Below are 11,453 nucleotides of genomic sequence, written 5' to 3' on the forward strand. Positions count from 1 at the left end.
AGAGCCCATTGCACAGAGCAATCATCTATTATTTATTACTTAGCGCCTTTCCATGTCAAACTCAGTTTGATCATGTGACAAGAGGTTTCAAGAGTGAAGCTACGACCTTGAAAAGTATTTGGACATCTAGATTAAGAAAGAAAATCTGGGACAACAGGACCCACACACTGTATTTGAGATTCTTATCAGGTTTTAAAATAAGGGTGACATTGGCCAGATTGGAAAATAATAGGAAGGTCCCAGTGTCAAAATATTGCAAATATACAATAAACCCATCCCTCAATCCTGCAATTATGCGGGTGAATTGCTGTGCGCATATGGAGCCCCATTGACTTCAATGGTGCAGCAGGTGACAGTGCCTGCGTGCTGTCAGTTGCAGGGTTAAATTCACTAAGGCCTTTGAAATTTCATCCCCCTGCAAACTCATCAAGTCCAGGAGGATAACATCCTACCTTAAGGGGAAAATAGTAGAAATCTTACATTGAACTGGCCATCTATCTAGCAAAAGTGCTTATCTGGTCCCCATCACTGTAATATCTGAGCTCCTCACAATTTTTAATATATTTATCCTCAATACCCTGTGAAGTAGGGCAGTGCTATTATCTCTGTTGTACAGATGGGGAACTGAGGGACAGAGAGTCTAAGAGACTTGGCCAAGGTTACATGGAAGTTTGTGGCAGAGGAGATAACTGAACCTGTCTTCTAAGTCCCAGCTACCATCCTAACTCCTGGGCCTTCCTTGTTCCCCACTCCCTTCCTCTACTTTGCCATTCTTCAGGAACCTGACTTGCAATTCCTTGATTCCCCCCCCCTCCCCATTTCAAAAAGCTTTACATCTGACTCCCTTTACTGGTTCGGGAATCTGACTGGCTACCTCTGTGGCTGTTTTCTACATTACTATCCTTTATGGGATTCATTTCCTTAGAGAATCTAAATCGATGCTCTGGATACGCTGAATGCTGAAACACAGAATAACCCACCATTGGCTTCTCTCTTATCCCCTGCTGAGTGGCTTGGTCCATCATTACATTAATAACAGTCTGGCCTGAGATTAAAGTATTACTGTTGGTAGCTGATGAGACATATTCTACTAAGGAGCTAGTTTGGAAAGTGAACCAGGGAAACTGAACCAAGTAAATGAAGTGAAGTTGGATTCCTCAGTGTGTAACAACCTCCACATAACAATCAGCAAAAGGTCTGCAACTAAACCTCTCAGCAGACTCTAGGATAGCCTCTTGGGTGGGGGTATTTGAAGTAGATGAGATTCTGGGCTACAATTAAAATCCCCACCCACCAGGATGTGTTTTCTTGCAGGAAAAAAGGAAGGGAGAGGACTCTGCTAAAAATAAAACCTGGGATCAGGATTGCTTGGTGCATAAATATTATAGAAGATTAATTCTTCTCCTTATATCATTGTCCTTATTATTATTCTACCTCCCTTATCACTGAAAGTTGGCTTATCTGCTAAGATATAGGTCCAGATTCTGTACTGCAAGGAGATATGCTTGGTGTGGTGCAGGGATGAAGAAAGTAACCCCTCGCTGACTCTTATGACATATTTGTGCCAGTCATATCAGTGTAACTTGGAGCAGCTTAGGGGCTGCTCTAATTTACATCAACTGGCCCTGGTTTCTATGGGACCATATGCTCTTTGTGTTGACGGTGGATGCCTAGACCAGCTCCACTCAGTCCCTGCACAATTTAGTATGCCCAAGAGTGTTCAGGTTTCAGAGTAACAGCCGTGTTAGTCTATATCCGCAAAAAGAAGAACAGGAGTACTTGTGGCACCTTAGAGACTAACAAATTTATTAGAGCATAAGCTTTCGTGGACTACAGCCCACTTCTTCAGATGCAAGAGTGTTCAGATAGCTGAGGGATAGCTACTGGCACATCTTGCCTCTTAATCATGACTAGAATGTGCTTTCTTTTACATTCTGTGACAGTGAGTTTAATCCCAAGACACCCATTTAATTACAAGAGCAAGTACTCGTTTAACAATCTGAAGTAATGAACCTGTCCCAAAGCCAAATAACAAGGCTGAAGAGGAGTCAGTTGTGTAAAAGGGCAAGGTAAAGAATTAGGCAAACTTCCTAGTGTAACAGTAATTGTTCCTTGAAATACTACAGCCCAAACTATTGAAACGTATACTGCAATACAAAATCAATCAGTATAGCAAAGTCCAGGGTACGTCAGATGTCCTATACCTATACAATATGCTGGGCATAAATTTAAATTTACCACCAAATCAGAAACCAGGTCAGAAATAGCCGTGGAAACCAGGCAGCGGGAGGGGGACACTGGAGTAGGATAAACCTGACCTGAAAAATCTCTCTGTGGCCCCCATCATAGTAGTACCTGACCTCTTCACAAACTTTAATGTATTTATTCTCACAACACCACTGTGAGGCAGGGCACTGCTATTATGGGGAACTGAGGCAGAGAGAGACTAAGTGACTTGACTAAGGTCACACAGAAAAATCTGTGGCAGAACTAGGAATCAAACCTGGTTCCCATGCTAGTCCCCAAACCACTGGACCAACCTTGTGTTTGGCCACATCTGGGGGAGATTTCCAAAAGGCTTGTGCTACTAAATTCTTTAGGTGCTTTTGAAAATCTAACCCCTAGGTCTCTGATGACTACCTTTAGGTACCTAAATGTGTCACCAGGTGCCCAGCACTTGTGAAAATAAGGTCACTTGCTTAGAGGTCTAGAGATGGGTCAAGAAACATAACTGTAGGCCCCTGCTTTTGAAAGTTGTAGTCCATGTCCTTATCGCCTCAATGCTGGTCTTCTCCATACTGCTCTGCCACTCAGCACTTCATGATAGTTCAACCCAGGACTGCCTGCCTGTTGGGTAGGGTAGGTGACAGAGAACATTATGCTTGCATTGCCAATTTCACAGGCTGCCAACTCACTCCGAGATATAAAGCCCTCCTTGGGGTAGGACCTAGATAGTTCAGAGACTACTACTTGGCCTATTCCCCGCCACCTTCGGCAGGAATCCTTCTGTCCCCAAGGACAAACTCACAGGAGATGCCAATGGCAGTAGGGCCTCATCCAGGGCCTTTCCTCCCTGCAGAAATCTAAACTGCTCCTGGCTGCTTTTGCAGTCTGATTTACGGTCCATTGAAGCCAAAGAGGAATACTCCCACTCATCAGTTTCTTGAGACCCAGCACAAAACGTCTGTCTTGGCTCAAGCTTTTTGCAAAAAAATAAGTGATGGAACGCCTCCAGCAATTACTATTCTAATTTTACAACCAAACTTTGTTCCCACATAAAGCAAAGTCAATGTGTCTGGATAGCTTCGTCTGGCAATTTCAAACACAACCATGCATGTCCTGAGAGGCAATCATCAGATTATTCAAAAAGCGCGCACAATTAGTCTCCTGGCTGGTAATCCCCTGACTCCGATCCATGCCGAGAAAGTAGTTTGGTCACTGATGGGAGAGGTTGGGGGGAAAGTGTTGCATTCCCTTGAGCTAAGTGAGGTGAAGGGAGCCCAGTTACCAAGATTAGGGGCAATGTATAAATGCATGAAGTAATCCTCTCTGTTTAGATTTTATTCTTTCATTCCAGTTTAAGGCAGCTGTTGCCACTGGATTTTCTTACGCAGTGAGTATTGTGCAGTCAGACTTACCAGTAAAATGTGTAACGTGCTTGATTTCATAAAGTAATTTGAATGCAAGCGTAACACAGCATGGATAATTAAATCCAATTTCTGCATGCTTTGTTTCAGCTCTGTGCAAAAACACCCAACTCATTAGCCAATCTCCTTGACTGTTCTCTGCAGCATCTATATCACAGTAGCACCCACAAGTCCCCCCAACTGGGATCAGGGCCCCATTGTGGTAGGTACTGTGTAAGTACATAGCAAGAGACAGTCCCAGCCCCGAAGACCTTACCATCGAAATAAGTGAAAAACTAATATAGGGTGGGAGAAATGTCACCATCCCCTGTTCACAGATGGAGGAACTGACACAGAGGTGGTGGCTTGCCAAAGCCATGGTGGGTTTTGCAGCAGAGCCAGGAACTGAATCAGTGGGGGAAGAGAATCCACAAGGAGCTTCCATCACTTAGGTCCCACCACGCAAGGGCTGGCCGATCACAAGCCAGGCACTCCTTGGAGCACAGGGTCTGCTCCCACTTAGCAAACCCCAGGACTGCAGCCTCCTCCAAGGGATCAGGGAGAGACTGGGAAGGGATGAGAAGGTGGGATATTGGCTATATCCCACTGCACCTGCCAGCCAAGCTGGCCAGCTATAAAGCATGTCACATGCTGCACTGTCCTAAGGGGAGGAGTTCTGGAATAAGGTGTGGTGGGTCCGTATGGCTCCCTAGTGCCCATCAGCTAGAATGCAGCCTACAGCCTGCAATCACAAGGGTTGAGAATTCACTGGTAACTGATATGCCAAAAAGTTATTACAATAGCACACAGAACTCCAGTCAAAATCGGGGCCCTGTCGTGCTAGGCACTGTATAAACATAGGTTTCAGAGTAGCAGCCGTGTTAGTCTGTATCCGCAAAAAGAACAGGAGTACTTGTGGCACCTTAGAGACTAACACATTTATTTCAGCATAAGCTTTCGTGGGCTACAGCCCACTTCTTCAGATGCATAGAGTGAAACACACAGACAGAAGATATTTATACATATAAACATATAAACATTTTTGTATAAACACAGGGGACAATAAAGTCCCTGCCCAAAGACGCTTACAGTCTAAGATGAGTGACAGCAGAAAGTTGCGGGATGGAGGGATTTAGGCCTATAGCTACACCAGTTTTATATCTATACACACACACACACACACACACACACACACACACACGTTTGCATTCATTAGACACAGCAGAGTAGGTGCTAACTCTCCCCACGCGCTCCTCAGTGCAACCATCACAGACTGGCTGATGTCTTAAAAGCTCCCCAGCTGAGGTGGGCCACCTGAGAGGAGCATAGAGGGGTACAGACCTTGCAGATGCATTCCGGCAGGCTGTCCCTTGCATGCGGGGCGGCGAGGCAGGCAGCATGGAAGGTGCTCGTGTGAGAAGCTGACAAACAGGTGGACGAGGCTAGCAGCGCGGCACCATATGAAGGCAAAAGGAGGGGCTGAGTGGTGAAGGTGAAGACAAGCATCTCAAACCGGAGGCGGCCAAACAGGGAGAGCCAGTAAAGAGATTCAAGGATGGGAGTGGTATGATCATCAGAACAGCCAGAAAGGAGGATGAATCTAGCAGCGGGGTTTGAATGGACCAGAGAAGGGCAAGGTGAGTGCTGAAGGCCCGGAGTGAGGGAGCTGGATGACAGAGAAAGAAAGAGAGCGCTCTCGGGGAAAGGCCAGGTCTGAGAAAGGCTATGGAGGAGGTAGCAGTGAGATTTGGACACAGCCTGTACGTGTGTGGCAAGCGAGAGAAGAGATGGAGATGACTCACATTTTAATCCTTCTATAGGAAGGCTTGTCTGAAGCTATTGCAGGCCCTTGGCAGATGTCCCTGCCCTCTCCTCTGGAACAGCCAGGTCAGTGGTGCGCTGCTGGCACAAAGCGATCATACTCTGGGGGGCAGACGGGTGGAAATAACTCCAGACCAAGATCCCCACCCACACAAGGCAACAATCACTGCACACAGGGGGCAAAATATTGCGGCTAGCCTACACGGGCCACCAATGTCTTATGCTCTTGGGGGCACTGCACTGGAGGGGGTAGGATTTCTGCCAGGCAGGAATGGTTACCCCCATGACAGAGATGTATACTGGTGACAAGGGCCATGCAGATTCTCTGCCTGAGAGACAGCAGTTCTGCTCCGGCACTGGGCAGTTCCAGCTTTACCGAGTCTCACCAACTCCCTATCAGGTTAGCTCTGTTTACCAAGCACCAGCTCTGCTTCCAAATGTCAACCCGGGTCTTTCCCTCTCTGGCATCGTCACTTGGAATGAAGATTCCGCCAGCTAGATTATTGCCTCAGTGACGCTTGCACAATCCCTTTGTTTCATGTAATTTCCTCAACAACACTGGCTCAACCTCATTTGTCTTGGTGGGATTGCGCAGGTATTGATGAGTACATAATATGAAGGCTGGACAGGTTTAGTTGAGGGCATGATCTGAGGACACCACAAGGCGCACGTGGACCTTAACCCCATGCAAACCCCATTTATATCCTGTGGGATGTCTTCTTCAGGGACCAAATCAGAACCAGTGGCCTGCTACCTCCCTCCAACCTGCTGGACACAAGGACCTCTCTTCCATCCCATGTCTTTCAGGAGGTCCAGGCCTTCAGTACTAAAATCCCGGAAAGCCTGTGCAAGCCTTTTGCATGTGCCGTTCCCCAATCCACCCATGCAATCATGGTAACTGCATGCACAAATGAAGTGCACAACAGCATATGCATTTTTGCTTGAGCAGGTGCACGTGTGAGTTTTAAAGAGAGAGGTGCACTATCTTCAGGAGAAGAATTTTTTCGGAAAGTCTCATCTGAGTGGGATTGAGAGGTTTAAACAAGGACCGGGTTCAGAATAAAAGACCACCAAACCACTAGAGTCAACAGAGGCTGCAGTTCTCGAGTTTTACAGATACACTGAGATTTGCCCTTCACCTATTTGCAGATGTGGGGACAGAGGGCTCTCCTGCTTGCTTTCCAAATGGCAAACTTCCTTCCCCACCAGAGAGAGTCCGCTCACTTCATTGAGATGCAGCCTCACAGCAAGCTGGGAAAACTTGAGCTCTCAGCCCCTCTGCTCAGAATGATCAAGCCTGGAAAACGAGAATGCAGCTCTCAGTTGGACTTCGTCCTCTGGCAATGCTAGAGCACCTCTCAGCCCTGCTCATTTTGCATAATGTACAAACATCATTATGTAATAAGTTTTAGCTGCTGCTCAAAATAAGTGCAAGAGAAGCGTTAGCCTCCGACACTCTCTCCTCCTCCCTTCCTAGTGCAAGTTTAACAGATTTGCAAGGGGAAGTTGATGCTTGGAGTAGGGAAATGAAGTAGATTGAAGGGGATTCAGAAGTAGAGGTGAGAAATACTCCTCCCATCTACTCCTCTTTCACAATGAAAATCTCGGCTGCATTACAGTAAAAGGTGTGGTGAGAGAACCCCAAGACTTATCCTCCTTTTACAGGAAAGAGTCAATTTCACCAACTGTCTCAACTCCAACTTTTTGAAAAAGCTTTTCTCGTTTTTAGAATGAACTTCTGGTTTAAAATGACTTTAAATTTAGAAATTTAAGCTAATTAGAATAACTTTTTAAGTGGTTGAAAACAAAAAATTTTTTGATTGACCTGAACTGCATTTTTTTTTTTTATTTGATTTTTTGTTCAAACACATTTTCAATGTTTCCACTTTTTGTCCTGATCCAGAATGGGGAAAAGCTTTTGAAGTCTTGAAAATTCATAGGATGGGAAACAGTTTCCCACCTAGCTCTAATCTGCAATCTACCTGAAGTCACCCAGTGAGAAGACACTCATGAAAAAGGACTCAAAAAACAATGCTTTATGCTTCTCTGAGAGAAACTTCTCTCCAACAGTCTGGGTATTTCCGACCTCTAACTGAGAGGCCTCGTGCTAAGGGGAGTGGAAAGTCGAAACTGAAATACACCAATGCCTTGGAGCTATTCATAGTTTTGCTTTTGCTTCTTCAAAAGCTTCATTTGCTCCCACTTCACAAATTTTTCTTGAGAATGGGCCGGTTGACGTTGATAGAGTTGAAGTTAACGTTGTGTAATAGTACATAGGCTTGGTTGAAAGTGACCCAATGGAATGCTTTTCTGTTGGGCAATACCAATTTGTCCCAATCTGCACGTTCTCCAGGAGTGCGTCAATTGCAACAAAAGCCATTTGAAAAAAAATGGGACGTTTTGAAGTACCATATTATTAGTTATAATGTAATATAAAAAGTCAGAATGGAAACAAAACATTTCTATTGAACCAAAATCAATTTTTTCCAAAGTTGTTTTGTAGGAAGTTAGTTCGTTGGGCTTTGCTCCAATTCAGAACCAGAACAAATTTTGAAACAGAGAATCTGCCTCACAACAAAATTCCCAGTTGCCGTACAGCTGTATAATTTAACATCGCCAAAGAAAGACCTCAGCTCTGAAACATTTTGGCGGGGGGGGTGTGCAGATCAATGTTCTGTGTTTTGAAAGAACGCATCCCCTCTGCAGGGATGCTAGTTCCCAAATAAGCGACTTGATTTGGGGAGGAGACAGTCTTTCCTTTCTTTAGCTCCAAAACCATATTTTTTGCATGGTGTCTGCACCCTTTGAGGGTTCCACCCTGCTCCACTGTCATCTTCCCAGCTGTTAATATGAACGCAACCCTAAGAGGAAACTATTTAATCCCCATGACAACCTACTCCATTGCTCTCTGAAATGCTGCTGAGACACTGGCTAGACCAAATGGCTACAATTCATAACATTATTTATATTGCAGTAGCACCTTGACGCCCCAGGACTCCATGGTGCTAGTACTGTACAAGCAGAACAAAAAGACAATCTCTGCCCTACAAAGCTTATGGTCTAAGAAGCCCGTTGTGCATGCTCTCCCAGCTAAGACTGTTTGGAGTCTGACTCTAAAGCCACTTCCCACTTGCGTGGGACAGAGCAAAGGATGGCGCAGGGCACCGTACTCCGCAGGGGCAGCTCTGTGTATTTTGCCGCCCCAAGCACGGCAGTCAGGCGGCCTGCGGGAGGTTCACTGGTAATGCGGATTCAGCGGCATGCCTGCGAGAGGTCCACCTGTCCCGCGCCTTTGGTGTACCCACTTCCGAATTGCCGCCAAAGCCGCAGGACCGGCGGACCTCCCGCAGGCATGCCACCGAAGGCAGCCTGACTGCCGCCCTCACGGCGACCGGCAGGCCACCCCCTGTGGCTTGCCACCCCAGGCACGCACTTGGTGCGCTGGTGCCTGGAGCCACCCCTGGTACTCCGATCCAAAATAAGCTGACAACAAATTCAGGCTCATTTCCTTCAGTCGCAATTAGCTACAATCAGGGCCGGCTCCAGGCACCAGCCGAGCAAGCGCGTGCTTGGGGCGGCAGATTCTACGGGGCGGCATTCCTCCCAATCCTAGGGGGGCATGGCTGCTTTTTTTTTTGGTTTGCTGATCCGGCCACCCTGTAGGGGGCGTTGGCGCAGAGGAGGGGAGCGCCCTGCTGGGAGCGGGCTGCGCGCTCCGTCTGCCCCAGCTGGTGCCAGGTCTGCAGCAAGCCCGGCAGGGCAGCCCGCGTCCTTCCCTCCCCGCCGACCGGAGCGGCACGGAGCCCTCCCAGCAGGCGGCGCGGCGGTCGGGGCTGCGTGGCGAGTGCCCAGCTGAAGCCCTGGCCGCCCCCCTTCTCTCTCCCTCCTTCCCCCTGCTAGCTGGGGCACGTCTGCAGCGCAGGGAGTCCCCCTGCACCCACGCTCCAGCCACCCCACAGGTTTGTTTTTGTTTTTTTGCACGCTTGGGGCAGCAAAAAAGCCAGAGCCAGCCCTGGCTATAATAGTAGACAGGTCCCTTTGTCCTTTACAGTGACTGGAAGGCATCCTATTGTTTCTCTCCCTGGCTAACTTGTCAGTTTTACAATAGGAAATGTATATTCCGCCAGTGATCGCCGCCACTATATCCAGTTCTGCTCATTTTCAGAGTCTTCGTGTTTTTGTTAGCCTGACACGGAGCACTGACTACCATGCATTCTGCACTACATGCTGTTCTGGCATAGCTTTGTGCTGGTCATGGGGGCTGCATCGTTCCTGAGGGGAGTTCCTCTGCAGTCATATAGATAGCCTGGTGATTCACGCCCATAAGCGTTAATGACTTCTCCATGCATTCTTCTCTGTGCACAAGAGAGGGGGTGTGCTGCCCAGGTCTGGCACTCCAGTTTGTTGAAGAAACGCTGCTCCAGCTGATGAGATGTTCTCAAGCAATGGAAACTTGGATTCCTCCAGATGGATGAGGCACCCTGGGCCATGGTGACCTGGGTGTCTCCTTTGCCTGTAGACTGGCCCATGTGGCAAGTGGGCAGAAGAGCATCCCCTCAGAGAAGAGCATTTTCCTTGGTTGACTTGAATACCAAAGCTACCTCTGCAACTCCCTCCAGCTCCTTCCACACTCATTTCCTTTCCACGAGCCTCTCCCGTTATGTCCAGGCAGGACCAATGTGTCACTTCCTGAGATACCCAGGGTTGTGAGGCCCCTCGCTACCACCTGCCTTAGCATGAGGAACCTGGCCTGGGCCTGCCAGGGGTCAGCTCCATGACTCCACCAGCCACAGGCAACACCAGCACTCCCCTGTAGGCCTTTCAGGCCCTGTTGTCTCTCGACAGGTTAGCAATAGGCACGCTCCAGCCCACGAGCCCTCTGAGCATCTCCCTGGAGTGTGCAGATCCGAGTGTCCAATGGACCAGCACTGTTCACAGATTGGCTGCTCCCAAAGAAACAGTACACCCCAGCTTACCAGTTCCACCTCAGATCACCGCTCCGCTTAACAGCCAGCACTGAGACATGTTTACAGTGAATGAAGAATACGTTTATTTCGCAAAGCCTAGAGAGTCAAGTGAGAGGAAGTAGAAGTCTTGGAAACAAATGGTTACATAGAAAACACAATCATAAGATACATTCTAGAGCCTAAAACATAATTAACAACATAGTCAAGTCTTTTAGAGCACTGCTTACCCAACAGCTTTGCACCATGTTACAGCCAGGCCTGCAGTGACCTGGCTTTCAGGAGACAAGCACACAGGCAGCTTGCCATCTCGGTGAAGGATTCAGCGTTTCCTTGCACACCAACATACACCAGAGCAATCCTTTGTCTTTACTCATCAACAGGACTCCCTGTGCTATGTGAATTTCCTCTCTTGTGGATTTTGCAATCTTTCATTCTGCCCCAGCTCAGTATGCGAATAGGCCTACATTGTAAGGCCTGCAATACACAACACACACATGACCAGACAGAGAGACAGGTGTCTGTTACCTCCTGCCTGAAAGGAACATGTTCCACTCCAAGAACCTTAGGAACATAGTTTTCAGTATAGACACAACTCCTGTAGAACAAGTATCAAATTAAAGAATTAAAGTTAGTGTAAGTTTCATTAAGGAAATAGATGTGTGCTGTAAAGAAAGGTGCTAACTAGCAAGTAGAAGGAAGACCTTGAAAATAATGCATTTTAAGGCCAAAAGAATTGAAGTAGGGAAGACATCTGGTTAAAAAAAAAATTTAAAAATGGAAAGTTTCTTAAAAGAAGGTCTGACTGACAGGGGTGACTGCAGATGGTTTTCAATAAGACAAAAAGGAATCTCTCTTAAAAGGACCCAACATCGCCCTTCCCACCCCACAGCCCAGTGTTATCTCCTCTGTGAGCCTAGGGGCAACCAAAAAGCTGCTGGCCAGCAGGAAGGAGGGAAAGAAATAAGGAGGAAAGGCCTATTTGGATTAAGACTGGAAATAAGGGTGAACTGTCTCCAATTCGTTTTTAGCTGAAGTCAGT

This window comes from Trachemys scripta, chromosome 5, assembly GCF_013100865.1.
Source record: "Trachemys scripta elegans isolate TJP31775 chromosome 5, CAS_Tse_1.0, whole genome shotgun sequence".
In the NCBI taxonomy this organism is placed as follows: Eukaryota; Metazoa; Chordata; order Testudines; family Emydidae; genus Trachemys; species Trachemys scripta.